General features: G+C 39.4%; 1 protein-coding gene across 1 annotated transcript in view; it reads right to left on the reverse strand.

Annotated features, from left to right (window-relative positions):
- Positions 1-348: 348 nt before the first annotated feature.
- Positions 349-15,955, reverse strand: part of LOC128685497 (cell adhesion molecule 2-like) — a gene marked incomplete at its 5' end in the record, with an annotated part of 292,428 nt that continues 276,821 nt past the window's right edge. Inside the window, one exon of the mRNA XM_070082735.1 lies at positions 349-6,685. The remainder of the gene's footprint in view (positions 6,686-15,955) is intronic.

The raw sequence follows: 15,955 nt of genomic DNA on the forward strand, positions 1-15,955 counted from the left end.
TTACTATTACATTGTGCACTATTACGTATATACTATTATATTACGTACCATTATATTATGAACTATTATGTTCCCTTATATCTGGAAAGTTATTGAAAGTAGCACCTGGAATACCATTAGTATTTATTCCTGACCCTTGACATGACCAACACCCCAGGCTCTAGCTCTCGTCCCTGTCATCTCACATCTATTACACATACAAACATATACCTTCTCTCTCTCTCTCTCTCTCTCTCTTTCTAAAAAAGGCAGGTGTCTATCGACAAATACCTTTGATAATTGGTTACTACTACACACACCAAAAAAGTCGAGGTTTAATAAATGAAATAAAACCGATCATGATAGATGTTTTATTTTTTTTTATATAATTTTTTTATGAGTGTCGCTGAATCTCTGCAGTTAATTTGTTCTTGTTTTTGTTGTTATTGTTAAAATAAAAGAACTTTGTAGGTGACAAGTACAGACGTGACGTCACTGCCACGGTGACTGAGTGACGTCACAGTCACCACAGAATGACGCCACAGTCACCACATGGTGATTGCTGTCAGAAATCACCACAGAGATGAGATTTCTCATCCACCACAAATTTGGCTATGTGATGTCACTATCATGACACAGTGATGTCACAACTACTACACAATATGCTGAGGATATAACAAGGACTGTTTGGTATTAGTAATGAACCTGTAACACCACTTAGTCGTGAACTGGTAACACAGTCATGATCTGTAACACCACTTAGTCATGACCTGTACCATAACTTAGTCATGACCTGTAACACCACTTAGTCGTGAACTGGTAGCACTACTTAGCCATGACCTGTAACACCACTTAGTCATGACCTGTAACATAACTTAGTCATGACCTGTAACACCACTTAGTCGTGAACTGGTAGCACTACTTAGCCATGACCTGTAACACCACTCAGTCATGACCTGCAACACCACTTAGTCGTGACCTGTAACACCACTTAATCGTGAACTGGTAACACATTAGTCTTGACCTATAACACCACTTAGTCATGACCTGTAACACCAATTAGTCATGACCTGTAACACCACTTAGTCGTGAACTGGTAACACCACTTAGCGTGACCTGTAACACCACTTAGTCGTGAACTGGTAACACAGTCATGATCTGTAACACCACTTAGTCGTGAACTGGTAACACAGTCATGATCTGTAACACCACTTAGTCATGACCTGTAACATAACTTAGTCATGACCTGTAACACCACTTAGTCGTGAACTGGTAGCACTACTTAGCCATGACCTGTAACACCACTTAGTCATGACCTGTAACATAACTTAGTCATGACCTGTAACACCACTTAGTCGTGAACTGGTAGCACTACTTAGCCATGACCTGTAACACCACTCAGTCATGACCTGCAACACCACTTAGTCGTGACCTGTAACACCACTTAATCGTGAACTGGTAACACATTAGTCTTGACCTATAACACCACTTAGTCATGACCTGTAACACCAATTAGTCATGACCTGTAACACCACTTAGTCGTGAACTGGTAACACCACTTAGCGTGACCTGTAACACCACTTAGTCGTGAACTGGTAACATCATTTAGCCATGAAGTGTAACGCCACTTACTCATGAAGTGTAACACCACTTAGCCATGGACTGTAACATCACTTAGCCAGAAAAAAAATAACATCACTTAGCCAAGAACTGTAACACCACTTATTTATGAACCAGTAATACCATTTAGTAATGACCTGATAATACCACTCAGTAATCATCTGATGACACCATTAACATTGCCCTTTTCTTGATATACCATAAACTGACTTCTTAACACCACGAAATCTTCCAGTGTATTAACCTACATCCCACTCCCAGTATCTTACCTTCAGTACCACACTTAAGCTAGACCGTCAAGAATATTGATCAGTGGAAAGTGAGAAATATCTTGAAAAAGAAGATGAAAATACACGTGAAACAGAGGAGTTTTTTTTTATTTCGGTCTCTTTCGGAGACTAATGTTCAGCAAATCTGCTGAAAAGGGTCTGTGATGGAGGATGGAATATACATATCTCACTCGAATTTTAAAATACACTGACCTGTTGGAACCAAAATGCAGTAATCTGTTCACAGTGCAGTACATGGTGACCTGTGATGTGTCATAAAATACATTATCCACATTGATAAAGTGACATCACTTACAATATCCTGTTCAAAAGACAATGCATTGGCCTGTGACATCACTTACAATATGATGTTCAACAGACAATGCATTGACCAATAACAGCACTTACAATCTCCGGTTTGAAGAACCATCCATTGACTTGTGACATCACTTACATTATCTTGTTTGAGGTCTCCTTCATTGACCCTCATGATATTACTTAATGCATCCTAACTGCACAACTTTACAATCAGAGCATGATGTCACCCGACAGTTACCTAGTGTCTTTATCGCATCATAACCTAGTAATGACATAAAAAAAGAAATGAGCTCTTGACGTCACCTTTGAATGACACGGCAGTATCACCCGACGATAACTCGGAGATCTGACTGCAGTAATCTGGTGACGGCACTGTGCAGTAAACCAAAGAGCGTCACTCCGACATCCCACAAAAATATCTTGCATAAATAAAGAAGCTAGTACGGTGCAGATAACATTCCATAAAAAACTACATTTAATGATAATTCTTGAGGTACATTTAACATTGTTCTCACTTTCTTCACAACGTAGAAGGGACGTGGAGGAAGATGTGAGAGAGGAGAAGGAGGAGGGGAAGGGGAGAGGAGAGGAGAAGGAATGAAGACAACAGAGAGTAGAAGGAGGGAAGGAAGCCGGTAGTGAGAATGGGAGGGGTATAAGGCTTGAGGGACTGAGAGGGGAGAGAATGTGAGGAAAAAAGCAAAGGGAAACAGCGGTGATGGGAAGAAATACGAGGATGTAAGAGGAAAAGGGGTTATGGGAGGGATCAGAGGGAACATTTTGATAGCGATGGGGTGTCGTAAAACCAGGGGATCGTGGGAGAGAGGCAGGGTCGTGAAGGGGCAGGGAGTGATGTGAGGGAGGCAACAGGAGGTCGTGAAGGGTCATTAGGAGAGGTTGAGGGTCGTGAGGGAAAAACAGGCTCTGACAGGTGCTCACTGAGCACAAATCAGTCCATCATTGGTCTAAACTGGCCAAAATAAATGCAAAGAAGAAGTACTCAAATTCTCTCTTATGTACAGTACCGTGGATGACATGGTGTGGAGGAAGAGGATGGGAGAAGATGGAAGGGAGGGAAGAGGGAGGAGAGAGGAGAAATCAGGGAGACAAGAGGGAAAGAGGATGAATTAAGACGCTAGTAGGGGGAAGTGTTAGCTTCAAAGGGTGGAGGTGGGTCTTGGAGGAGTGGGTCTTAAAGGAAAGGGTGGTGGAGGAGTGGATCTTAAAGGAAAGGGTGGTGGAGGAGTGGGTCTTAAAGGAAAGGGTGTTGGAGGAGTGGGTTTTGGAGGGGTGAGTCTTGCAGCAATAGTTCTTGAGGGGGTCGAACAAGGGTCTTGGATGGGCGGGGCTGGATCTAGAAAATAAGAACCGAGTCTTGAAAGGGGTGGGACCAGGTCATGGAAGGAAGAGACTCGGGATTTTGGGGTAGCGGGTCCTATGATGGCGCTGTGCTCAAGGACGCTGGACGAGGACGAGCGAATGAGTGGGCGAGAACAGGTGTGGGCGTGAGCGTGGGCGTGGGCATGGGCTGGGCGAGGTAAAAAATATCTCCAGGATTGCATGGTCTGGACACCCGTGTTGACACGAGACACGGAATTCAACGATGACCGCTCTCAGAAGGCCAAGGAACAGTGGCTTGCTATTGCTACCTTTCCTGCTGCTTTTTTGCTGCTGTACCGTTGTCCTTCATACTGCTGCAGCTGCTGTAGCAGCGGAACACACTGCATCATGGCAGGAAGCGGCGTAGGAGCAAGAACTGCCGTTCTCTCTCTCTCTCTCTCTCTCTCTCTCTCTCTCTCTCTCTCTCTCTCTCTCTCTCTGACTAAGCTGAGCAACACTGCCAGCGTAAACTGTTCATTACTCTTAATTACGTACGTATTCATAAGCTCCTCAAGCGGCGGATGGTGGAATCGATAACGAACCTTGAGTGCGGTGGGTGGTAGGGTTCGTGTAGCCTGGAACCGTCCATGTGGCCTGGGACCGTCCGCGTGGCCTCACTGTCGCACACACCCAAGATAAACACACTCACACCGGCTGCAGATGAAAGGGGCTGCAGGCTATCAGCATCATTATACTCTGCAATAGTTTTAGCCACTCTGCTGCTATTGCTGCTGCTGTTGCTGCTGTTGCTGCTACTCATGCTGCTGCTATTTTTTGGTCATGGCAGCGCAGCCGTTGATAATGCTGCTGCTGCTATGATGCTGTTAGTGCACCTGGTGATGCTGCTTGTGATGACTCTGGTGATGTAGCAACTGCTGTTGCTGTTGCTGCTACTTCGTGTAATGATTCACAAACTGTTGTTGTCACCGTTGCTTCTGCTGCTGTCACTGTTTCTGCTCCCGCTGTTGATGATATCCCTGCCATTGCTGCTGCCACTGCTGTTATCGGTTACCGAGTGCTATCACACTTTCTAAAGTACACTGAACTCTCGTAATAACTCAAACAAATTTTTTGCCTCTGCGTTGGTCACAGCAGAGCTTCGCAGTAACAGTAATTCATGCCCCTATGCAAACCTCCAGCAATGGTGACAGTATCCTTCCGCTATTTCGTTATTTTTCATTTTTCCCGTCATCGTATAATGTTTTAACTGAGAGGGTTATTCTTATGTACGTCACTCACACTGAGAACCTCTCTTTCCCAATATCACATATGTTAAATAGATTTTTCTATATTGTTTTTGGGAGGGAGGGGGGGGGAGGAGAGGGAGAGGGTGAGAGGAGGGACACACATCAATGTTACATCAACTTGCAACATCACTTTGTAATACCGTTTTTTATAACCCTTTCACGCAGGCTATGTTTATGTCGTTCCGTTTTTTTTTACTGAATTAATAGTCAAGAATTATTTCCTGATTGTGTACTCTCGGTGAGCTTAATGTTTATGTACTCTCCGTGAGTTTAATGTTCATGTACTCTTTTTTACATGTATTATAAACCGGTGACAATACGACTGTTACTTTTCTTTCGTCTCACAAATTTTCACGCCACTGACCTTTATGCTTCTCACAAACTGCACAAATTGATGACTTTTTTTTACAAGCTTCAAACTGAGCTGAAAGTGTTAGTTATACATCTACAAAATCAAGTGTTGGTTTCCATGTTTTCTAACTTCTAGCTTCTCATCATCACTTTCTCAATATGCTTTTCATATATGAAATTGTATTTGTATAAAACCATACCAATAGACTTGTTCGTACGTATATATTTTTGAGCACGTCTTCGCACTGCCATTCAAAAACATTCACCATTTTTCTGACGGTCTGTTAAAGTAATATAAATATATATATTTTTATGAGATATCAAAAAAAAATAAAAAAAGGTCTCATTACCAAATCACAGCAATTTATTTTTTATCTGGTTAAAAACTATAAAAGTTATTCTTTTTATTTTAATATACTCGAGTGATATTGACTTCTTCGAGAGTCAGGTTGAATTCTCTTCATAGCTTCTGATGTGACGAATTTTACTCCTGTTAACTTTGTGATGTTTAGCCTGACCACACTTTTCTCTTTTTCTGTATTCAACATCTTCTTGTCTTCTCTTCTTCTTCTTCTTCTTCTTCTTCTTCTTCTTCTTCTTCTTCTTCTTCTTCTTCTTCTATTTTAAAAGTGTGCCATTTCAGATCTCTTTCGTTTGAGTTAATTTCTCATAAAATCTCACGATATTCCACTTTGATAACCTTTCTTACTATCTTTATATACCAAAAAAAGAAGCAAATTAATTAATCAGATTAGTCATTAACTACATCAAGATAAACAGATTTCACAACGAAATATAAACAATCTTTTTCTCTCTTCAGTTTTAACCAGCTTTTAAAATACACAAATCGTGTCTCTGTAATATTTCAAGTAATATCAAAATTCTATTATTTTTTTGTTTGTTTCACAATTAGACGATTTCACAACATTTAACATATAATTATTTTATTTTTTCCCCTTTAAGTTCTTTCTAACAAGTTAAAGTTACTTGTCAATTGGATTCAGTTTCTTTTACAGTAAATCTGAAGTTTAAAATGTTTTATGTAAACAACTCAGGAGCGTCGGTTTTTTGCACTCAGAAGAGCGTCAGTTCTTTCACTCACAGGATGAACCCGTAGGTTTCGATTCATGAATTCACTCTGAGGTTGCACTTATACGATGCACTTCAGAGGACATTCTTAAGCTGTATTCTACAAATGCACTCTCATTTTGTTTCATTCAAAGGTTGCCCCCTTAAGGTTGCACACTGAAGCTGCGCTCCCTTAAGATTGCACTCACGGTCTTCACTCTAGGACAGACGAGGCAGTATTACATTTGGCACTGTGTTGAGGCTTGATAGACGGTGGGAAGGGCTGGGCTGCTAGGCAGGTTGACTGGCTGGTTAGTTGCATCGAAGGGGCGGTAGTGCAATTGTGGGTTGATTGGAGGGTGTTTGAAGTACGCGGGCGGCCAGGAGACAAACACACACACACACACACACACACACACACGCACACAAACACACACATACACACGCATACACCTGCAATGGAGGAGAAGAGGGAATTAGCTTAACCCTATTCCTGGACAACAGAGTAAACATCAGTACGTTATATACGCGTGACGTAATTAACATTATCTTCAGAAGTAAAATTTATTTATAAAATAGCCTCAATACACTAAACGTTGTTACGATATAAACTCTTAACTTCAGTAAAACATGTTAATGTTTAATGTCCAAAATTAGTCCCCAAAATAAATTTAAGCTCTCAAAACAAAACGTGACGGCTGGTGTAGGTTGGTAGACAGCAACCACACAAGAAGGTACTACCGTCCTGTGGTAGTAGGTTGGTAGACAGCAACCACACAAGAAGGTACTACCGTCCTGTGGTAGTAGGTTGGTAGACAGCAACCACACAAGAAGGTACTACCGTCCTGCCTAATAAATATGAAACGGAAACCTGTAATTGTTTTACACGATGGTAGGATTACTGGTGTCTTCTCTTTCCGTCTCATAAACACCTAAGATGACAGCTACATCTTGCTACTTCTACTTACACTTAGGTCAAACTACACATGCAGCTGTGCATGTATATGTATATACAAACATCTGCGTTTTCTTGTATTCTCTTAATAGTTCTTGTTCTTACAGTGTTCCCTTTCATCTCCATGTGGTAGTGGGTGAGAGTTCTCCATCCGTAAGCCATGCGTGTCTTAAAAGGCGACTAAAATGCAGGGAACAAGAGGCTAGGAACACCTCCTTTATAAACTACTAAAAGAACAAAGGATAAACGGTAATGATGAAGAGGGGGTTAGATGAGATATTCGGTATATTTAAGAATGCATTGTTAGAGTGTGCGGCAGAAGTTTGTGGGTAGAGGAGGGTAGTTGTGGAAGGGAAGAGGAGCGATTGGTGGAATGACGAGGGAAAGAGGGTGGTGAGAAAGATAAGCTGGCATATGAAAGATTTTTATAATGTAGAAGTGATATATGGAAAGATGAGCATGTGAAGAGTAAAATAGAGTGTACAAGGGAGATGAGAGGTTTTATAAAACAAATTTGCTGAGAATAAGAAAACATTTTGGAGTGAGATCAGTAAGTTGAGAAAGGCTAGAGAACAAATGGATTTAACATTTAAAAATAAAAGAGATGAGCCATTAGATGGCAGGAGATGTGAGTAAAGGGAAGGTGCGTCAGGCAGTGGATAGAAATAGAGGGAATAAAGCAGATGGGAAAGATGGAATTAGAGCAGAAATGCTTAATGCAAGCTGGGATATTGTTTTGTAATGGTTAGTTCTTTTGTCCAATATGAGCATGAAAGGGAGGAAGGTGCCTAGGGAGTGGGAGACAGCATACAAAGCTCTTTTGTGTGAGGGAAATGTGGATAAAATAATAATAATAATAATAATAATAATAATAATAATAATAATAATAATAATAATAATAAGAGGTATTACCGTTCTACCAATGAGTGTAAAATACATGCTTTTAATTATTTTCCATGATGGTAGGATTACTGGAGTCTTTTTCTGCCTCATAAACCTGCAAGATTTCAAGTATACATCTTGCTACTTCTACTTACACTTAGGTCACACTACACATGCATGTACAAGCATATATATACTAACTTTCTCTGGGTTTTCTTCCATTTTGTTTCTAGTTCTTGTTCTTGTTCATTTCTGCTTATCTCCATGGAGAAGTGGAACAGAATTCTTCCACCGTAAGCTATGCGTGTCGTAGGAGGCGACTAAATGTCGGGAACAATGGGCTAGTAGCCCCTTCTCCTGTATAAACTATTAAAACAAGGAAAAGACAAACTTTATAAAATTGTGATGTTTGAATGTGCGTGGATGTAGTGCAGATGATGAGAAAGAAAGGATTGCTAATGTTATGAATGAAAAGAAGTTGGATGTCCTGGCCCTAAGCGAAACAAAGCTGAAGGGGGTAGGGGAGTTTCAGGGGGGAGAAATAAATGGGATTAAGTCAGGAGTATCTGAGGGAGTTAGAGCAAAGGAAGGGGTAGCAATAATGTTGAAGGATCAGTTATGGAGAGAAGAGAGGGAGTGTAAATGTATAAATTCAAGTTTTATGTGTATTAAAATAAGAGTCGGATGCCAAAAGTGGGTCCTAATAAGTGTGTATGCACCTGGAGAAGACAGTAGTGTAGAGAAGAGAGAGAAGTTTTGGGAGATGTTAAGCAATTGTGTTAGAACTTTTGAGCCAAGTTAGAGAGTAATTGTGGAAGGGGACCTAAATGCTAAAGTAGAAGAAGAGCTTAAAGAGAGTGTGGTAGGTAAGTTTGGGGTGCCAGGTGTAAATGATAATGAAAAGAATTTGATTGAACTTTGAACAGAAAGGGGTTTGGTTATAGGTAACACATATTATAAGAAAAAGAGGATAAGAATACAAGATATGATGTAGGGCGCAATGATGCAATAACGGCCGATGTATTAATAAATAAAAAAAATAATACATTCATATATATATATATATATATATATATATATATATATATATATATATATATATATATATATATATATATATGTATATATATATATATACATATATATATATATATATATATATATATATATATATATATATATATATATATATATATATATATATATATATATTTACATATATATATATATATATATATATATATATATATATATATATATATATATATATATATATATATATATATATATATATATACATATATATATATATATATATATATATATATATATATATATATATATATATATATATATATACATATATATATATATATATATATATACATATATATATATATATATATATATATATATATATATATATATATATATATATATATATATATATATATATATATATATATATATATATGCAATAAGATCATAATAAACAGGTGATTTCAGAATATGCAAAACAACCACTCTGAAAGAATTGAGAAATTCCAAGCGCTTTCGTGACTACTTACATTGTCAAGGAACTATGACTATTGACAATGTGAGTAGTCACGAAAGCGCTTGGAATTTCTCTATTCTTTCAGAGTGGTTGTTTTGCATATATATATATATATATATATATATATATATATATATATATATATATATATATATATATATATATATATATATATATATATATATATATATATATATATATATATATATATATATATATATATATATATATATATAATTTATTAACACATCGGCCGTTTCCCAAGAAGGCAGGGTGGCCCGAAAAAGAAAAACTTTCATCATCATTCACGCCATCACTGTCTTGCCAGAAGCATGCCTATACTACATTTATAAAACTGCAACATTAACACTAATCCTTAAGAGTGCAGGCACTGTACTTTCATCTCCAGGACTCAAGTCCGGCCTGCCGGTTTCCCTGAATCCTTGCATAAATGTTACTTTGCTCACACTCCAACAGCATGTCAAATATTAAAAACCATTTGTCTCCATTTGTCTAACACTCTCACGCATGCTTGCTGGAAGTCCAAGCCCATCGCACACAAGACCTCCTTTACCCCGTCCCTCCAACCTTTCCTAGGCCGACCTCTACCCCACCCTCCCTCCAATACAGATTTGTATACTCTTGAAGTCATTCCATTTTGTCCCTTCCTATCTACATGTCCAAACTATCTCAATAACCCCTCCTCACCCCTGTGGATAATATTATTGGTAATCCCACACCTCCTCCTAATCTCCAAACTACGGATTCTCTGCATTATATTCACACCACACATTGCTCTCAGACATGACATCTCCACTGCCTCCAGCCTTCTCCTCGTTGCAACATTCACAACCCATGCCTCACACCCATACAAGAACGTTGGTATAACTATACTCTCATACATTCCCCTCTTTGCATTCATGGATAAAGTTGTTTGTCTCCACAGACTCCTCAGTGCACCACTCACCTATTTCCCCTCGTCAGTTCTATGATTCACCTCATCCTTCACAGACCCATCTGCTGACATATCGAATCCCAAATATCTGAACACATTCACCTCCTCTATACTCTCTCCATCCTATCTGATATCCAGTCTTCCATTACCTACATTTTTTGTTATGCTCATCACCTTACTCTTTCATATATTCAATTCTAACTTCCTTCTTTTACATACCCTACCAAATTCATCAACCAACCTCTGCAACTTCTCTTCAGAATCTCCTAAAAGCACAGTGTCATCAGCAAAGAGCAACTGTGACAACTACCACTTTGTGTTAGATTCTTTACCTTTTAACCCCACACTTTTTGCCAACACCCGAGCATTCACTTCTCTTACTAATCCATCTATAAATGCATTGAACAACCACGGTGACATCACACATCCCTGTCTAAGGCCTACTTTTACTGGGAAATAATCCCCCTCTCGCCTACATACTCTAACCTGAGTCTCACTATACTCGTAAAAACTTTTCACTGCCTTCAATAACCTACCTCATATTCCATACATTTGCAACATCTGCCACAATGGCCCCCTAGCCACCCTATCACATGCCTTTTCCAAATCCATAAATGCCACAAAAACCTCTTTACTCTTATCCAAATACTGTTCACCTATGTGTTTCACTGCAAACACTTTGTCTACACACCCCCTACCTTTCCTAAAGCCTCCTTGTTCATCTGCTATCCTACTCTCCATCTTACTCTATAATTCTATTAATAATAACTCTACCATACACTCTACCAGGTATGCTCAACAGACATATTCCCTTATAATTTTACACTCTTTTTTGTCCCCTTTGCCTTTATACAAAGGAACTATGCATGCTCTTTGCCAATCTCCATACATTTATTAAATAAAAACACTAACCACTCCAAAACTATATCCCCACCTGCTTTTAACATTTCTATCTTTATCCCATCAATCCCAGCTGCTTTACCCCTTTTCATTCTACTCACTGCCCCACGCATTTCCCCCATACTCACAACTGGTTCTTCCTCACTCCTATAAGATGTTGTTCTTCCTTGCCCTATACACGAGATCACAGCTTCCTTATCTTCATCAACATTTAACAGTTCCTCAAAATATTCCCTCTGTCTTCCCAATACCTCTAACTCTCCATTTAATAACTCTCCTCTCCTATTTTTAACTAACAAATTCATTCTTTCCCTAGGCTTTTTCAACTTATTAATCTCACTCCAAAACTTTTTCTTATTTTCAACAAAATTTCTTGATAACATCTCACCCACTTTCTCATTTGCTCTCTTTTTACATTGTTTCATCACTCTCTCAACATCTCTTTTTCTCTCCATATACTCTTTTACTACTCTCCTTATATCATCATTCCACCAGTCACTGTTCTTCCCTCCCGCGCCCACTTCCCTGTAACCACAGACTTCTGCTGAGCAATCTAACACTCTTAAAAGTACCCCATACATCTACCCCAATGCCTGTATTCTCATCTGTCCTCCAACAGTTGTTTATATCTTACCCTAACTGCCTCCTCCTTTAATGTATAAGCCTTCACTCCTCTCTTACTTGCTTCCATTATCCGCGCTACATCATATCTCGTATACTTATTTATCATCTTTTTTCTTAAAATATGTGATGCTATAACTAAACTCCTTTCTATACACAGTTCAATCAAATGCTCCCCATTATCATTTACACCTGGTACCCCAAACTTACCTACCATACCCTCTCTAAATGCTTCTATTACTTTAGCATTTAGGTCCCCTACCACAATTACTCCTTCACTTGGCTCAAAAGTTCCTACACACTCGCTTAACATCCCCCCAAATCTCTCTCTCTTTCTCTCTCTCTCTCCTCTACACTCCTCTCTTCTCCAGGTGTATACACACTTATTATGACCCACTTTTCAAATCCGACCCTTACTTTAATTTACATAATCATTAAATTTATACATTTATATTCCCTTTTCTCACTCCATACCTGATCCTTTAACATTATTCCTACCTCTTCCTTAGCTCTAACTCTATCAGAAACTCCAGACTTAATACCATTTATTTCTCCCCACTGAAACTTCCCTACCCCCTTCAGCTTTGTTTCGCTTAGGGTCAGGACATCCAACTACCATTCATTCATAACCATTGCAATCACTTCTTTCTTATCATCTGCACTACATCCACGCGCATTCAGATATCCTAGTTTAATAAAGATTTTTTTTTCTTCTTTTTAGTAATTTATACAGAAGGGGTTACCAGCCCATTGCTGGTAACCTCATTGCTGTGTGTGTGTGTGTTTGTGTGCGTGTGCGTGTGTGTTTGTGTGTGTATGTGTGGGTGTATGTGTGTGTGTGTGTGTGTGTTTGTGTGTGTGTGTGCGTGTGTATGTGTGTGTGTGTGTGTGTGTGTGTTTGTGTGTGTGTGTGTGTGTGTGTGTGTATGCTTGTGTGTGTGTGTGTGTGTGTGTGTGTGTGTGTGTGTGTGTGTGTGTGTGTGTGTGTGTGCGTGTGTGTGAGTGTGTGTGTGTGTGTGTGTGTGTGTGTGTGTGTGTGTGTGTGGGTGTGTGTGTGTGTGTGTGTGTGTGTGTGTGTGTGTGTGTGTGTGTGTGTGTGTGTGTGTACTCACCTATTTGTACTCACCTATTTGTGGTTGCAGGGGTCGAGTCCTAGCTCCTGGCCCCGCCTCTTCACCGGTTGCTACTAGGCCCTCTCTCTCCCCGCTCCATGAGCTTTATCAAACCTCGTCTTAAAACTGTGTATGGTTCCTGCCTCCACTACGTCATTTTCTAGGCTATTCCACTGCCTTACAACTCTATGACTGAAGAAATACTTCCTACTATCTCTCTGACTCATTTGTGTCTTCAACTTCCAATTGTGGCCTCTTGTTTCTGTGTCCCCTCCCTGGAACATCCTGTCTTTGTCCACCTTGTCTATTCCACGCAGTATTTTATATGTCGTTATCATGTCTCCCCTGACCCTCCTGTCCTCCAGTGTCGTCAGGCCGATTTCCCTTAATCTTTCTTCATAGGACATTCCCCTTAGCTCTGGAACTAACCTTGTCGCAAACCTTTGTACTTTCTCTAGTTTCATTCATTCATAACCATTGCAATCACTTCTTTCTTATCATCTGCACTACATCCACGCGCATTCAGATATCCTAGTTTAATAAAGATTTTTTTTTCTTCTTTTTAGTAATTTATACAGAAGAAGGGGTTACCAGCCCATTGCTGGTAACCTCATTGCTGTGTGTGTGTGTTTGTGTGTGTGTGCGTGTGTATGTGTGTGTGTGTGTGTGTGTGTGTGTGTGTGTGTGTGTGTGTGTGTGTGTGTGTGTGTGGGTGTGTATGTGTGTGTGTGTGTGTGTGTGTGTTTGTGTGTGTATGTGTGTGTGTGTGTGTGTGTGTGTGTGTGTGTGTGTGTGTGTGCGTGTGTGTGTGTGTATGTGTACACTTGCCAATACCTACAGTTCAAGGAATATACCCTAAGAGTATATTATAATTTAATCCCCATTATAATTATTGCAATAAAAATAACTTTCATTGTTAGTATAAAGGCGAAGCACAAAGTTAATTTTCCTGGGGCTGTATGACCCCCTAGGAATTTAGCGCCCCCTCCCCCCATGAACGTAATGAGTCCGCATTTACCAACTGGTTACAAAAGACTTAAGAATCATTACGGAACGTGAGCTGAAAGAAATAATTTTTTTTTCGTAAACGAGAGATTTAATATTAATACACAATATTCTTTTCAGTTATAATCTTTAGGAGAAATACTTAATTATTCAGAAAAAATCAACATTTGCAGCTTGGTTATATATATATATATATATATATATATATATATATATATATATATATATATATATATATATATATATATATATATATACGTGGTGCCCAACAAGTAAAACCTGCTCGTCTTGCCTAATAAGGCAAGTGAAACTTTATTTATGCAACAATTTCAAAAAATCATTATGAACCTAACGAAAAAAAATATATTTAATTTTATTTTTCACTATTAAATTATTGTAAACGTATCTAAAATATATTTAGTTGGATTAGGCTAAATTATATTGCACTTGTTATAATAAGGTTCAGTAAGTTTTCTAAGGTACTTTTGGTACAAAATTATAAAATTTTTGCACTAACATACATGAAACAGAATATATCTTTAAACGTATAAGAGAAAATTTTAGAAACGACATAATTTTAAACGAGTTTTTCTAATTGGCCAATTTTACCTATTCAGTAAAACACACACACACACACACACACACACACACACACACACACACACACACACACACAATGCAATGGTGGACACACTTGCTGAGGTGGCAAGAAGAGCTCACTCCAGCAGAGCAAAGTTGCTGGTTATGGGGGATTTCAACCACAGGGAGATTGACTGGGATAACCTGGAGCCACATGGGGATCCCGAAACATGGAGAGCCAAGATGTTGGACGTGGTGCTGGAAAACCTCATGCACCAACATGTTAAGGACACTTCCAGAGTGAGAGGGGAGGATGAACCAGCAAGATTGGACCTTGTGTTCACCCTGGGCAGCTCAGACATTGAGGACACCAAGTATGAGAGTCCCCTAGGAGCTAGCGACCACGTGGTTCTGATCTTTGAATACATAGTAGAGATGCAAGTGGAGAGAATAACAGGAGTTAAATGGGAAAAGCCTGACTATAAAAGAGGGAACTACATAGGGTTGAAGGACTTCCTGCGGGAGGTCCAGTGGGACAGAGAACTGGCAGGAAAGCCAGTAAATGAAATGATGGAATATGTAACAACAAAATGCAAGGAGGCAGTGGAAAGGTTTATTCCCAAGGGCAACAGTAACAACTGGAAGACCAGAACGAGCCCCTGGTTTACCCGACGGTGTAAGGAGGCAAAAACAAAATGCAATAGAGAATGGAAAAAGTACAGAAGGCAGAGAACACACGAAAATAGGAAGATCAGTCGCAGAGCCAGGATTAAGTACGCACAGGTAAGGAGGGAGGCCCAACGACAGTATGAAAATGACATAGCATCGAGAATCAAGACTGACCCGAAACTGTTGTATAGCCACATCAGGAGGAAGACAACAGTCAAAGACCAGGTGATCAGATTAAGGACAGAAGGTGGAGAACTCACAAGAAATGATCAGGAGGTATGTGAGGAGCTGAACAGGAGATTTAAGGAAGTTTTTACAGTAGAGACAGGAAGGGCTGTGGGAAGACAGCACAGAAGGGAACATCAAGAGGGAATATACCAACAAGTGTTGGATGACATACAAACAACTGAGGAGGAGGTGAAGAAGCTCTTGAGTGACCTTGACACCTCAAAGGCGATGGGACCGGACAACATCTCCCCATGGGTCCTTA

Source organism: Cherax quadricarinatus, chromosome 8, assembly GCF_038502225.1.
Source record: "Cherax quadricarinatus isolate ZL_2023a chromosome 8, ASM3850222v1, whole genome shotgun sequence".
NCBI classification, from domain to species: domain Eukaryota; kingdom Metazoa; phylum Arthropoda; class Malacostraca; order Decapoda; family Parastacidae; genus Cherax; species Cherax quadricarinatus.